Genomic DNA, 15,368 nt, shown 5'->3' on the forward strand with positions numbered 1-15,368 from the left:
ATGGCCACCAGCCCCCAGACCACCCTCACAGTCTTCCTGGATCAGGCCAGAAGGGTGGAGGGGCCAGCTGCCACCCTGATATTCGATCTTCCATCCCCTTGGGAAATGGTGGTCCAGGCTGGGGCCTCAGCGGTCCACGGTCTCTCCTTCAACCTCCAGTCAAAAGTTCACGTGCCCCCAAAGCCTGAAGCTACTGGTGATGGCTTCGGTCAAACCTTGGCTTTGGCCGAAGGCTAGTGAAAGCCATCCCTCCCCCTAGGCCAGCTGGCGCTCCTAAAGGAGTGGTGTCGGGTGCTTGCTTGTGGAAAGGGGGAGAAGGACTCCGGCCAGGTAAGGCCATGACACCTGGGACCTTTTAGTTTCTGACAGGTGCCTCGGCCCACGGGGTCGGCGACAATGTGGGTTGTAAGTGCCGTCCAGTTTCCCCAGGCTCCCTTCTCCGGCCACAGACTGAGGAGGAACTGGGCTCTGGCACTGACAGGCCCAGAGGGACCTAGGAAGACTGCCTCCCCCCCACCCCGCCCCAGAAGGCCAACGAGCTGCTCTGGGACTAAGGTGGGCCCTGGGATGGCTTGGTGGGGATTTCATTCCTAAAAAGGCGGTTGGGAGCAGGAAAAAATCTTTGCTGCTTCATTTCTTTTGAAGGGTCCCACTTTCAGGGCCGGGGCAATCCCAGATGTCTGGTGAAATGGTCTCTGTGCTGGACACAAAGATTCCATCTCATGGGCTGTGGGGGTTTGGTTGGGGGTGGGAGGGGTCTTGTGGGGCTGTGTCTCCTCCCCCTCAGCCAGCACCGGACCCAGTCAGACTGTGTGGCGGGCATGTCTCTGCCGGACAAGACTGCCGAACTACTCTACCTTTGCCCGAATCCACCTCCTCTTCATGTTGGAAAGTATAAAGACGGCATCGCTGTAAAACCATTATCATACCTACCTTTGAATCTCTGCAGGTTGATCAGGGGTGTACATGCTAAATTTTGTGCCAAGAGGTTCCTCTTTTTCCTAGAACATATCGGTTTGGAGGAACAGGCCGACAACAGGCCGCGGGGTTCCCTGATGTCATTTCCCCTCTGAAGGACGATCCTTTCTGTGAAAGGCATGCTGGGAAAGGACCTGCATGCCAATAATGAAGCTGCAAACAGACTTTTTAGTATGGTGACTCATTTGCTGAATGTGGTGATAATAATTGTGGTATTTGTTCAACGCTTACTATGTGTCAGGCATTGTACTGAGCACTGAGGTGAATACAAGCAAATTGGGTTTGACACAGTCCCTGTCCCACATGGGGCTCACAGTCTCAACTCCCATTTTACAGATGAGGAACTGAGGCCCAGTGAAGTGACTTGCCCAAATTCACACAGCAGACAAGTGGCAGAGCCGACTTAGAACCCGTGACCTTCTGACTTCCAGGCATGTGCTCTATCCACTAGGCCGTGCCGTTTCTACGGTAGGAAAGGGGATGAGACAGCTGGCGGTGGGGATGGAGAAGCCACAGAGGTCACTGGTGGGATACCAGAGGTAAGACACAGGGCCGGCCTGCCTGGTTATCTGATGCTTTCGTCTTGGTCTCCCCAAGGGTTCAGTTGCTGAAAACATTGGGTCCAAGACCGGCTTGACTGGGATGAAAGCAAGAACAGTAGCAGCCTCCACAAGACCTAGGGAAGGCCATAGCAGCTGCTGCTGGAGCCGTCACTGTGACTGCGGTGGTGACTGGGCTTCGAGCCACCAAGAGCCAGAAATTCTGCTCCTCTTGCCGAGGTACCCTCCCGATTTGGGGCCTCGTCTTTTAGGTGGCCTCAGTGTTTTGTTTCATCTCTCCTTACGTGTCTGTCATAAGTTCCCTGTCTCTGTTTCTGTTTTTAGATAATGAGTCCCCTGTGGGACAGAAACAGGGTTTAATTCCCACTTGTGTATTCTTTCCCAGCATTTAGTAGAGTGCTCTGCACTTAGTAAGCATTTAATAGCATTCTTACTGGGACCCTCAGTGATGAGATTGTGGCAGAGGAGGATAAAATCAGGAGCCAGAGCACTTCCGGAACCACAGAAAAAGTACAAGCTGAGAGGTGGGGAGAGGCCACTGGCGGTGAAAAGTTCACAGCGGTTGGACAGAGGAGGAGACGAGGAATGGCTGCCTCGGTGACTCCCGCCGGAGGTCTGATGGTGGCAACCCTGGGCCGGGATCCGGCCAAGCTGCATCTCCCTGCCCCTCACATGATCAGTCGATAGTATTTAGTGAGCGTTTGCTTTAGGCAGAGCAATACGATAGTGATAATTATGCTATTGGTTAAGCGCTTGGTCATGCTTTGTGTCAAGCACTGTACTAAGCGCTAGGGTGGATACAAGTTCATTGGGTTGGACACAGTCTCTGTCTCATGTGGGGTTCACTATCTCAAGAGGGAGAGCGAGACCCAGGGGGGCGCGGGGAGAGCACGGTGGGTCACTCTGACCAGCCCGTCCACCTGCAGATCCCCTCCAGAGCTGGAGAAGGTCCAGGCCCTGAGTCCCATAGCTTCATTTGGTCGCCCCTCCCCTCAACCCTGACCTGGAGGGACCCAGGCGCCCCCCCAACAAGAAGCCAGGCGCCGAGCATGTGGCCGCCATCTTCAGCCATCTGCTTATTCCTCATGTTGTTGATGCTTTCTCTGTCAAGTCCTGATTATTATCCTGATATTTGTTATGAGCTTTTTGTATGTCCAGCATTATTCTAAGCACTGGGGTAGTTAATCCCGTTGGACACTGTCCCTGTCCTGCAGTGGACTTGGTCTAAGTGATGATGATAATAACAACGATAAAGGTATTTGTTAAGCACTATGTGCAAAGCATTCTGCTCAGCGCTGGGGAAGAGATAAAATGATCAGATAAGATAATCAGATAAGAGAGCAGCTTGGCCTGGTGGCAAGAGCACGGACTTGGGAGTCAGAGGTTGTGGTTCTAATCCCTGCTCTGCCACTTCTCTGCTGTGTGACCTTGGGCAAGTCAATCTCTCTGTTCCTCAGTTACCTTATCTGTAAAATGGGGATTAAGACTGTGAGCCGCATGTGGGGCAACCTGATGACCTTGTATCTACCCCAGTGCTTAGAACAGTGCTTGGCACATAGTAAGCACTTAACAAATACTATAATTACAATTATTATGATTATCATCTGATAATTCCAACCCAATTATCTTATACCCACCCCAGCACTTAGAAGAGTGCCTGGTACACAGTAAGCGCTTGAGAAATACCGTATTTATTATTATTATTATTATTGCTAGATGAGAAGTAGAGCACAGGTCTGGGGCTCAGGTCTGGGAGTCAGAAGGATCTGGATTCTAATCTCTGCCTCTTGTCTGCTGTGTTACTCTGGGTGAGTCACTTCATTTCTCTAGGTCTCAGGTACCTCCTCTGTAAAATAGGGATTAAGACTGTGAGCCCCATGTGGGACAGGTACATGTGGGACAACCTGATAAGCTTGAATCTACCCCAGTGCCTGGCACATAGTAAACACTTCACAAATACCATTAAAAAATATGGTTCCTGTCACACATGGAACTCATGCTTAACTTGACTGTGCCTCAGTTACCTCCTTTGTAAAATGGGGATGAAGCCTGTGAACCCCACATGGGACAACCTGATTACTTTCTATCTATCCCAGTGCTTCGAACAGTGCTTGGCACCTAGTAAGCACTTAAATGCCATTACTATTATTATTATTATTATTAAAGGGGAGGGAGAAGAGGAATTTTGTCCCCATTTTCCAGATGAAGAAACTGACACAGAGATGGTAAGTGACTTGCCCACTGACATAGCAGATAAGTGGCAGGGTCAGGATTAAAATCAGGCCTCCTGACTCCCAATCCCGGGTCTCGCCATAGAGCACACTAAGTCAGTTATGAAGTTCTGGGGGAAGGGAGGAGGACAGTGGCTCAGATGTCCCTGCGTCGCCTCTCCCCCTGAATGCTCACACTGTCTAGCGGAGGGTGGGCAGAGGATACGATGGGAATGAGTCACTGGACAGTCACAGCCTCCACAGCCTTGCAGGGAGGGTCTGGGTTATTATGCCTAGGCATGGGTAAGTTGTGTGGCAGTGATTGCAGGCTCCGGACTGCCCCACGGGTGACCCCGGCTGCTCCGAGCCAGCAGCAGTGCTGTGGCTGCGGGCGGGACCTGCTCAATGTGTGTGTGCTTACCCGCAGCTGCTCGCTGACCTGCAGAAATCACTCTGCCACCTCTTGGGTCACGACACCGGGGCCTCAGGAGGGGACACGGCACGCAAGGCCAGGCCCAGAGCCTCAGGGGGAGACCCAGCGAACAGGCCCAGGGCCTCAGACGGCAAAACCCACTTCCTTTCCTTTTGTCCTGTGTTAGGCTGCTTGGGGGTTATTTACAGTAGGCCACCTTTTTCAGAGTGCAGCCGGTGAACAGTTATCGCAGCTGGGTCCGGGGGCGAGGGGACCGGGGAGACCCTTCATTTCCTTCCCATCTGTTAGGTCCCTGTCCTGGGCACATTTTGGATCCACTTGTCCGCAGGCAGCCCAGCGTGGTGAAAAGTCAGCGGTTGCATAAGGAGGACCGGACAGGGCTGCTCTCCAGCTGTTCCAAATGCTGTTGGCAGGTTCTCTACTCCAGGGCATCATTACTGCCTTCTCCAGTTTCTGCCCCTCAGTGGGAGGTTGGAACGGGCAAAGAGCAAGCGTCCAGTAATGCAACGTCCATCCCTGGGGCAGGGGGAATGTGCATCCCCTAGGCTGAATCACCAGTGTGACAATGGCTAACAGTAATGACAATTACGGTATTTTTCAGCACTTGCTATGTGCCAGGCCCTGCTCTAAGCACTAGGGTATATGATGGGGTTGGACACAGTCTGTGTCTCACAGGGGGCTCACATTCTTAATCCCCATTTGAATCTTAATAATAATGGTACTTATTAAGCTTCCCTCTCAGGGTGGCACCTGGAGAGTGTCCAGTACTCTACCAGTCTCGACTATGGGAGGGAGAGTCGAGCAGAGGCTCGTCCGTTCCATTCCATTCCTAGCTTGGGCAGGGATTAGCGAGTGGAAAACGATCTGCTACAAGACCAAACTCCCCTGTGCTGGCAGGTAGCAGCGTGGGAGAGAGTCGAGGGCGGAGACTCAGGTTTACTGCGCGGCAGGAAGCAATGACAAACCGCTTCCAGATTTTTACCAAGAAAACTTTGGGGATACACTAACAGAGCGATTGCCAATGGAGGCAGGATGCTCTGGGACAGATGAGTCCACGGTGTCACGATGGCTAGGAGACCACTCGACAGCATAAGACAAAACTTCTCCGATGGAGAGGGAACAAGTAATTCCAGTTTTCCAGTTGAGGAAATGGAGGCCCAGAGAAGTGAAGTGACTTTCCCAGGTCACACAGCAAGCAATTGGTGGAGCAGAGACTGGAACCCAGCTCCTTCTGAGTCCCAGACCCGAGCTCTGTCCGCGAAGCCATGCTGCTTCTCTTTATTGGAGGCAAGCTTACCTTCCCTCTCCCATACTGTCTCTTGCACCACCAAGAGAGCGGGATGATGGCCAGAGGGGCATATCACCCAGATTTCAGAGAATTTCAATCCTGTGCCAATGTCTTCAGTGGTCTCGGGGAGGGATAGAAGGACCTGAACGAGCAAATAATTCCACTAACTGAGGTCAAAAAATTCGATTACCTGGACTTGGAAAGTAAGAAGTTTTTTTCTGCCCTTTGTTGTGAAGAAATTGCTAGGGTAGACCTGATCTAAAAGCCTCGCATATTAGACTCCCCAACACATCCCCATTTATCTTGTACCTCATCACTGGCCTTAGTATCTGCAATTTGTGGTTAGGTTGCTATTTCTTCCATGTGGCTAAACTAATTTCATAAAAGGTAGCTTTTGTTCAGCTGGTAGCATTTGGTCCAGGAGCCAGTTGAAAGAGCTAAGGGCTCCTGGCATTCAGCTGAAACCACTTCAGGAATTTCCCAAAAGATAATCTATCTTTCCGCAGTCTGTCACAGCTCAAGTCCATGAATATGCCTTACGTGTCACTAATCAGTCTGTCAGTCAATGGAATTTATTGTCTGCTGTGTGACCTTGGGCAAGTCTCTTAGCTTCTCTGTGCTTCTGTTTCCTCATCTGTAAAATGTGGATTCACATTCACATTCAATCCCTGTTCTCCCTTCTACCTAAGCTGTGTGCCCTGTGTGGACTGTGTCCAACCTGATCCTCCTGTATCTGCCCCAGAGCTTGGCACACAGTGGTTTCAACACCAGGCCTTTCATCGTTGTACCTGTTAAGAGCTTTGTGTGTACCCTGGTTGAAAGCACAGACTAGCCAGGTTCTGTAGGGAATTAGCTCCGTATGGGCAGGGAATATGTTCATTTATCGTTGCATTGTATTCTCCCAAGTGCTTAGTGCAGTGCTCTGCACTCACTAAACACTCAATAAATATAATTGAATGAATGAATGGATGTTTAGCACTATTCCCCACTCCCGGGTTTTCCCTCCCATTCACACCCCAACCCTGCTGGGACCACCTAGACGCAGTGTGGCCCAGTGGATAGAGCCCGGGCCTAGGAGTCGGGAAGACCCGGGTTCTAATTCCAGCTCCACTGGTCATCCACTTGGAGATCTTGGCCAAGTCACTTCACTCCTCTAGGCCTCAGTTACCTGACTTGTAAAATGAGGATTAAGACTGAGCCCCATGTGGGACAGATACCGTGTCCAACCTGATTAGCTTGTATCTCCCCACAGTGCTTAGAACAATGCTAAGTACAGAGTAAGTGTTTTACAAATGCCATCATTACCGTCATTTTCAGTATGTGTGTCCTCTGGCAGACAGCAGCAGTTGTGCGACCTTTACCCTGGTAACAGTGGGTGTCCTCCAGCCACCATTTTCTATATGGAGCCTGAGATCCCTTGCAGGCCACTGGGCGACATTGCTGGGGCTCCCTTAGGGATGGTAGATGCCCCTGACCTCCCGTCCCCTCTAGTCTCAGTCCACCCCACCCTCTCCCCTCAGCCAAGATCCCCAGGTCTTGCCCATTTTATGGCCTTCGGTCCAGTTCTCGGCCAGTCTGTCCCCTGACAAATACCGATAATGCACTGGACACCGTTTACACCCGTTTTTAATTTTCAAATCCCAGGGTCCAGAAGAGGGTCCCCAATAGTAAGGGACGAGGCAGGGGAAGTGGAAGGGCTCTGAAACATGGGCATAGTCCACCTCCATGTCCCTGCTTGCCCAGGTCTCCAAGAGTTGCCAATTAAGGCTGAAAGGAACCCAGATGGCAACTTGCTGGCTCATTAGCCCTTAGGCAGAGATTGTATCTGTTCACTCTCGTGGGCTCTTCCAGTTTTCTTAATACAATGCTTAATACACAGTAAGTGCTTAGTAAATAATCATAATAATAATGTTGGTATTTGTTAAGCACTTACTATGTGCCAAGCACTGTTTTAAGCGCTGGGCTAGATACAGAGTAATCAGGTTGTCCCACGTGAGGCTCACAGTCTTAATCCCCATTTTACAGATGAGGTAACTGAAGCACCGAGAAGTTGTGACTTGCCCACAGTCACACAGCTGACAGGTGGTGGAGTAGGGATTCAAACCCATGACCCCTGACTCCCAAGCCTGTGCTCTTTCCCCTGAGCTACGCTGCTTCTCTAAATACTGTTGACTGACCGACTGTTGGAGTGAAACCTGTCTCTTATATTAATAATAATAATAATAATAGTTGTGGTATTTGTTAAGCATTTATTATGTGCCAAGTACTGTTCCAAGCACTGGGGTAGATACAAGCTAATGAGGCTGGACACAGAGTCTGTCCCACCTGGAGCTCAGAGTCTCAATCCCCATTTTACAGATGAGGTACCTGAGGTACAGAGAAGTGAAGTGACTTGCCCAAGGTCACACAGCAGAGATGTGGCCCCTTGTTCCATCCTCTGCACCCTAAAACTGGAAACCTATTCTAATATAAGTTCATTCATTCAGTCGTATTTATTGAGCGCTTACTGTGTGCTGAGCACTCTACTAAGCGCTTGGAGTGTACAGTTTGGCAACAGAGACAATCCCTGTCCACCAAAGGGCTCACAGTCTAAAAGGAGGAGACAGATAACAAGACAAAACAAGTAGGCATCAATACCATCAAGATAAATAGAATCATAGATATAAACACATTAATCAAATAGAGTAATAAATATATACAAATATGCACAAGTGCTCTGGGGCGAGGAAGGGGGTAGAGCAGAGGGAGGGAATAGGGTGAATTCATTCAATCGTATTTATTGAGAGCTTACTATGTGCAGAGCACTATACTAAGCGCTTGGAATGTACAATCAGGCAGCAGATAGAGACAATCCCTGCCCAACAACGGGCTCACAGTCTAAACGGGGGGGTGACAGAGACAACAAAACAAAACAAGCAGTCTGGCATCGATATCATCAAGATAACTAGAATCATAGATATATACCCATCATTAAGAAAATGAATAGAGTAATAAATAATATATACAAATATGCACAAGTGTTGTGGAGAGGGGAAGGGGGAAGAGCAGAGGGAGGGAGTAGGGGGAATGGGGAGGGGAGGAGGAGCAGAGGGAAAGGGAGGGCTCAGTCAAGGATGGCCTCCTGGAGGAGGTGAGCTCTCAGTAGGGCCTGAAAGTCCTGAAGTCCTCAGTAAATCCTGAGGGGCCTTGTGTGGCATGTCCCAACCCCAGGCATTCTGGGAGGGGACACCCGAGAACCCCACACCAGACCTGCTGTGTCACCTCGGGTGAGTCCCAGGCCCAAGAAAAGGTGGCCAGTAGAATGGCCGTTTGCCCAATCTGACCCTTCACCTAATCCGATTCTCTGCCAATATGGTACGGGTCAGTATCCAACACCTTCCTGCCCACCATTTGTATTTTCCATGCCCAGCCTACCTCCTCTCACGTACTCCCACAACCTAGTTCCACGGCTCGGAAGCCGTGCCTGTGCTTCCGGGGAGAAAGAACCAAGGATCGGGAGGACTTCCGAGAAGCAGCGTGACCTTCTGGAAAGAGCCCGGGACAAGGAGTCAAAGGACCTGAGTTCCAATCCCGGCTCCGCAAACGCCGGCTGTGGGACCTTGGACAAGTGACTGTGTACTTCTCTGGGCCTCAGTTCTCCTGCTTAGACTGTGAGCCCCATAAGGGACAGGGATTGGGTCTGACCTAATTCACATGTATATGATTCAGCGCTGAGAATGGTGTTGAACACAGGAAGCGCTTAACAGATGGCATTAAAAAAGTGTTCCGTGAAACTTGTGACATCCCAGGAGCCAGTGCTTAGTACAGTGCCGGACACATAGCAAGTGCTTACCAAATACCATTATTATTATCTGTCCAAGATCTGCAAGGGAAATCAGTGGTCACCCAGTGACTGTCCTTAAAGCTGACTCACCCTTCCTTCCTGTCTCTGCCCCCGCTTCTCTCCAGCCCCCTTGCCTGTGTTTTCCCTCCACTCTCCACAGGCTCCTGCAGGAAAAGCCCCCCAAAGCTGGCCTCCTCTACCAACTTCTTACACCAACAGTCCTTCCTCGGGAAGCTGAGTGGGACAGGAGCAGTGCAGGCTAGTGAAAAGGGCCCAGGCCTGGGAGTCAGAGGACCTGGGTTCCAACCCTGGGTCTGCTCCCCATCTGCTGTGTGACCCTGGACGAGTGGCTTCACTTCTCTGGGCCTCAGTCACCTCATCTGTATCAAGGGGGGTCAAGAGAGTGAGGCAGGGACAGTGCCCAACCCCACTATCTAGTATCCACCGTGGCGCCCAGCATGGTGCCTGGTACTTAGGAAGTGCTTAACAAACACCATTGAACAGGAAACAAAAAAGAAAAAGGAGAGGCAGAGTGGAGGAAACAGTGGGGCCTGAGACTGGAGATGTCTCAGTGAAGAGTTAGATTTCATTGATTGATTCGTTCATTCACTCATCAATTCTTATTTATTGAGTATCCTCCCGGGTGCAAAGCATTGTACTAAGCTCTGGGAAAGTACTAGACGAGAATTAGACCTGATCCTCAAAGGGTATGTGAATGGGTTGCAGGTGTCTCTAATTCAGGTTGTTTTTTCCAGATCCCTTTAATGATGAGCAGCTGCAAATCCCCTTCTCCTTAATAACCTTCTGCCTCTTCCTTCCTTGATCCTAAGCAATCCAGTCTCTCCATTAGGTGCTTTTCACTGGAGCAGGTGTCATTGTTCCTTTAAAGCCCCAGAGGCTGCTGGCCATTTTGCTACCTCATATAGGGTCTGAGGAGCTTTTTCCTCTAGGCTGTGGCAAGGAGAGGGAGTAGGTTCTTCTCAGTTTTGAGAGAGCAGCATCTGTGATGCTCCCTTTCTTAGGTTTTCTTTTGTTGAGGTTTGTTAGTTTGTGCCTATGCAACTGGTAGTGCTGTGGGGTTTTGTGGAGGGAGGTTGGTGTTTTGGGGGGGTAACTTAAGGTTGGGCTTATTGGTGAAGGAGTGGGTTGTGGGGGGAATTGGTTTTAGATGGGTGACTCAGAAACTATGTGGCTGCTGCTGTGATAGGTTTAAATAATCATAATAATTGTTATGGTGTTAAGCACTTATTACAGGCCATGCTCTGTTCTGAGTGTTGGGGTAGATACAAGTTAATCAAGTTGTTCTGTGAGGGGAATCACAATCTTAATCCCCAGTTTATAGATGAGGTAAGTGAGGCCCAGCAAAGTGAAGTGATCTATCTAAGGTCACACAGTAGACAGGCAGAGGAGTTAGGATTAGAATCCACATCCTCTGAGTCCAGAGCTTGTGTTCCTACCATTAGGCTGTGTGGTTTATGGGTGGGCTTCAGGTTTGGTTATCAGGTGGTTTTACTGATTACGGTGACTGAAGGGGTTGGGATGGGGTGGCCTTATTCATTCAGTTGTATTTAGGGGGTGTTTACTGTGTGCAGAGCACAGTAGTAAGCACTTGGAAAGTACCATTGAGCGATTAAAGGGAGATAATTCCCATCTACCCCAGATTTACGCTCTGGAAAGGGTGAGACAACCATCAAGACAGTTAAACAGTCATCAAGGGTTTGAAGTTGAGGAGGGGGGAGAGGAGACCCTAGTCTGGGGGTGATTGAAAGAGTGGTGGTGACTGTGGGGGAGGGGATTGTAGTTGGGAGTTATATTTTATTTCTCCAAGTACTTACTATAGTACTATGCCCACGGGAAGTTCTCCATCAATATGATGGAGTTTGGGTGTGCACTGACCATTTATTCAATCATCTTCATTAAGTGCTTATTGTGTGCCAGGCACTGTACTAAGTGCTGGGAAAGAACAGGGCAGCAAGAAGAGCAGATAGTCCCCTCCCACAAGGGGCCTATAGCCTGGGGGGGGGGGGTGCTGGGGAAGATTTGGGTTGGTAATCTAGGGCTGTGACCCCCTAAGTGGAACAATCTGTTTAACTTGTATTTACTCTAGCATTTAGAACAGTGCTTGGCACAAAGTGCTTAAATAGTTTAATTATTGTTATTATTACTACATATCCAAGAGAATGTGGAGAAAGTTGGAGTTGGTATGTGGAGGTGGCTTCAGGGCTGGATAGGCAATGTTGACTGCATCAGTGAAGCGTAGGCGGAGAAGAGGGCTGAGAGTGGTGTGGGGAATGTGTTTGATACAGCTGAGTTGTACGTGTTGCCGACGAGGTGGCGATGTTATCTGTTGAGCGCTTACTATGTGTGAAGCACTGTTGAGTGTGGTAAGTATCCAGTATATCTCTGGAGCGGAGGAAGTTGAGGGGTTGCGATGCTATGAAGTGTACTCTGGGGGTGGTGGGGACGATTGGTGCTTTGGGGCTGGAGACGAGGGCTTGGGTCTGGGGAAAAAGGGTTGGGGCAAAAACGATGGGGTGCATGGACATGCATGCTCACTGTCTCTGTGTGTGTCTCTGTGTGTAACTCTGTCATTGTGCCCTTCTTCTTGGGCTTTGGCCAGCTCCCAGTTAGCTAGTGTTTCCCACTCGACCATAAAGTCACCAAGGCCCGTGACTTTCCACATTCTCAACACTGCACCCTGCGCCTGGAAGGTGCTAGAAGGTGAGGGGCTGTTTTTGAAAGGTTCATGCCCCTTGTCAGCCCCAGGTGAGTACACATCCAGTCATCATGTGCCCCCCCCCCCCCCGCCTTGCGTGCGCCTTGGGGCTCCCCCCCCCCGCCTTGCGTGCGCCTTGGGGCCCCCCCCCCCCGCCTTGCGTGCGCCTTGGGGCTCCCCCCCCGCCTTGTGTGGGCCTTGGGGCTCCCCCCCCCCGCCTTGCGTGGGCCTTGGGGCTCCCCCCCGCGCCTTGCGTGAGCCTTGGGGCTCCCCCCCCGCCTTGCGTGCGCCTTGAGGGGTCCCCCCCGCCTTTGGGGGTCCCCCCCCCGCCTTGCGTGAGCCTTGGGGGTCCCGTCCCCCCCGCCTTGCGTGCGCCTTGGGGGTCCCGTCCCCCCCGCCTTTGGGGGTCCCCTCCCCCGCCTTGCGTGCGCCTTGGGGGTCCCCTCCCCCGCCTTGCGTGCGCCTTGGGGGGTCCCCTCCCCCGCCTTGCGTGCGCCTTGGGGGTCCCTCCCCCCTTGCGTGCGCCTTGGGGGTCCCTCCCCCCTTGCGTGCGCCTTGGGGGTCCCTCCCCCCCTTGCGTGCGCCTAGGGGGGGTCTCCCCCGCCTTGCGTGCGCCTAGGGGGGGTCCCCCCCGCCTTGCGTGCGCCTTGGGGGGTCCCCCCCCCGCCTTGCGTGCGCCTTGGGGGTCCCCCCCCGCCTTGCGTGCGCCTTGGGGGGTCCCCCCCCCGCCTTGCGTGCGCCTTGGGGGTCCCCCCCCGCCTTGCGTGCGCCTTGGGGGTGTCGCCCCCCCCGCCTTGCGTGCGCCTTGGGGGTGTCCCCCCCCCGCCTTGCGTGCGCCTTGGGGGTGTCGTCCCCCCCCGCCTTGCGTGCGCCTTGGGGGTGTCGTCCCCCCCCGCCTTGCGTGCGCCTTGGGGGTGTCCGTCCCCCCCCGCCTTGCGTGCGCCTTGGGGGTGTCCGTCCCCCCCCGCCTTGCGTGCGCCTTGGGGGTGTCCCGTCCCCCCCCGCCTTGCGTGCGCCTTGGGGGTGTCCCGTCCCCCCCCGCCTTGCGTGCGCCTTGGGGGTGTCCCGTCCCCCCCCGCCTTGCGTGCGCCTGGGGGGTGTGTCCCCCCCCCCCGCCTTGCGTGCGCCTTGGGGGTGTGTCCCCCCCGCCTTGCGTGCGCCTTGGGGGTGTGTCCCCCCTGCCTTGCGTGCGCCTTGGGGGTGTCCCCCCCCCGCCTTGCGTGCGCTTTGTGCCCTCTTCCCCTTCTTTGCGTGTGCTTTTTGCCCTCCTCCCCTCCCTTGGGTGCGTCTTTCTCAATGGATTTAGCACTTGGGATCGGTCCCAGAAGCACCAGTATGGGAATATCAGAGTGTGAGACCCCCGGGGCAGGATCCAAAACCCGTCGCCGGGGGAGTGGTGGAATGACGGTATCATTTGTGTGTGTCTCATGGGATGTAAAACTGGAAGCCCCTTGAGTGGGATTGCGCCGACCTCAGCTGGTTGGCCAGGGACTTTCTTATTTGAGCTTCTCGATCACTGTACCCCACGCTACGAGTCTCCCTTTCAACCCCCGTTCTAGCTCCCCAAAAGCCCAGGAATGAGTTGGGGGGCCGTAGCCCTACCCGTGTGCAATAGGCTACGAGCTTGTGGTGGAGAGGGAATGCGTCTGTTACACTGTACTTTCCCAAGCGCTTACTGCAGTGCTCTGTGCTCGACTGTGACACAGAGTGCGGCTGTAGTGGCAGAAACTGAATCACCAACAGCAATCATTGAGTACTTAATAGGGCCTGAACCCTGGGAGACTGAGTTGGAGCCTATTCTGCGGAAGAATTCCCGATGACTTCTCTCTCTGCCCGTCTTGGCACCTAATGAAATGGGTGTAATTTATTTCCATTAATGTCTGTCTTCCCCCCTACAGTGCAGTACAAGTGTAGTAGTGGGCAGAGAATATGTCGATTGTGATATCGTGCTCTGCTCGATGTGCCGGATAAATACGACCGACTGAAATAGGCCTCTAACCCCCATCCTGTTGGTCATACGGTGTTCTGTCAAAGAGCCTTCATTAATCCCTTTTGCTGTCTTAGTGCAATACTGCTGCGCTTCACTGTCTGTATTGACTAAATATGTTTTATGTACCCGTACTGCCCTTTCAAGCTTACCTGGGGTTCAGGGTGCACAGCTTCATGTACTGACCCAGTATATGCCATTGCACCAGTGTGTAACTCAATTTTAATGTCTTGGCACGTAGACTGAAAGCTTCTGGAGAGTAGGCGCCGTGTGTGCTCCGATGTGTTGAACTCTTTAAAGCATCTGTACCTTGTTCCAGTGTCAGTGCTTCCCGCTTCTAGACTGTTAACTTGTAGGCAGGGCCCTAGCCTGTCGTTCTATTGTACTCTCCCAAGGGTATGTAGCACAGTGCTCTGCACGTGGAGGTCAAATACAATCAACTGACTGACTTAGGTTGTAAGCTCCCAGTGGGCAGAGGCTGTGTCACCCCTGCAAAGAGGGTGCTTAATGGGTTATGGTCTCTCTCAAGGCTGACCAAATTTGGGGTCAGCTGCCCCAATGGGATGCTACCGTTGGAGTGGAGGTGAAGCGGAGGTGAAGGCCCACACTGGTACTGGTAAGTGTTGAAGGACTTGGCTGCGTGAGGAAAAAAGGCAGAAGTCCAGTTCTTTTTGCCTCCCACCCCCCGGAGAAGTTTCTCGGGCAATCCTGGTTAGAGGTAAGACTCTGGGGAACTGGGTATCTGGGTGTATGGGGGTGAAGGGTTCCACAGGGGCAAGACTGGAGCTGTGGGAAACCCAGACTGCCTGGGGTGTCCAAGCCACCCAGGGTCTCCCCTGCAGGACCTTTGAGTGGCAGCTGCTCTGTCCTATGTCAGTGCCTCTCTGTCTTGGAGGGGGGTTTCTCTTGTGCTCGCTTCTCTCTCTTTTCTTCATTTCTCTCTCTCTCTCGCTTGCTCTCGCTTTCTCGCTTTCTCGCTTTCTCGCTCTCGCTTTCTCGCTTTCTCGCTCTCGCTTTCTCGCTCTCGCTTTCTCGCTTTCTCGCTTTCTCGCTTTCTCGCTTTCTCGCTTTCTCGCTCTCGCTTTCTCGCTCTCGCTCTCGCTCTCTCGCTCTCGCTCTCTCGCTCTCGCTTTCTCTCTCGCTCTCGCTTTCTCTCTCTCGCTCTCGCTTTCTCTCTCTCGCTCTCGCTTTCTCTCTCTCTCGCTCTCGCTCTTGCTCTCTCTCTTGCTCTCGCTTTCTCTCTTGCTCTCGCTCTCGCTTTCTCTCTTGCTCTCGCTCTCGCTTTGTCTCGCTCTCGCTCTCTCGCTCGCTTTCTTGCGTGCGCGCTCTTTCTCTTTCTCGCTGTCGCTCTCGCTCTTGCTCTCGCTCTTGCT

General features: G+C 52.5%; 1 long non-coding RNA gene across 1 annotated transcript; it reads left to right on the top strand.

Annotated features, from left to right (window-relative positions):
- Positions 1-9,628: 9,628 nt before the first annotated feature.
- On the top strand, positions 9,629-12,071 carry LOC114809102. The gene is made up of 3 exons (XR_003756861.2): positions 9,629-10,330; positions 11,599-11,676; positions 11,913-12,071. It is a non-coding gene; the product is annotated as an uncharacterized LOC114809102 (long non-coding RNA).
- The last annotated feature ends 3,297 nt before the right edge of the window (positions 12,072-15,368 follow it).

This window comes from Ornithorhynchus anatinus, chromosome 2 (genome assembly GCF_004115215.2).
Source record: "Ornithorhynchus anatinus isolate Pmale09 chromosome 2, mOrnAna1.pri.v4, whole genome shotgun sequence".
Lineage (NCBI taxonomy): Eukaryota > Metazoa > Chordata > Mammalia > Monotremata > Ornithorhynchidae > Ornithorhynchus > Ornithorhynchus anatinus.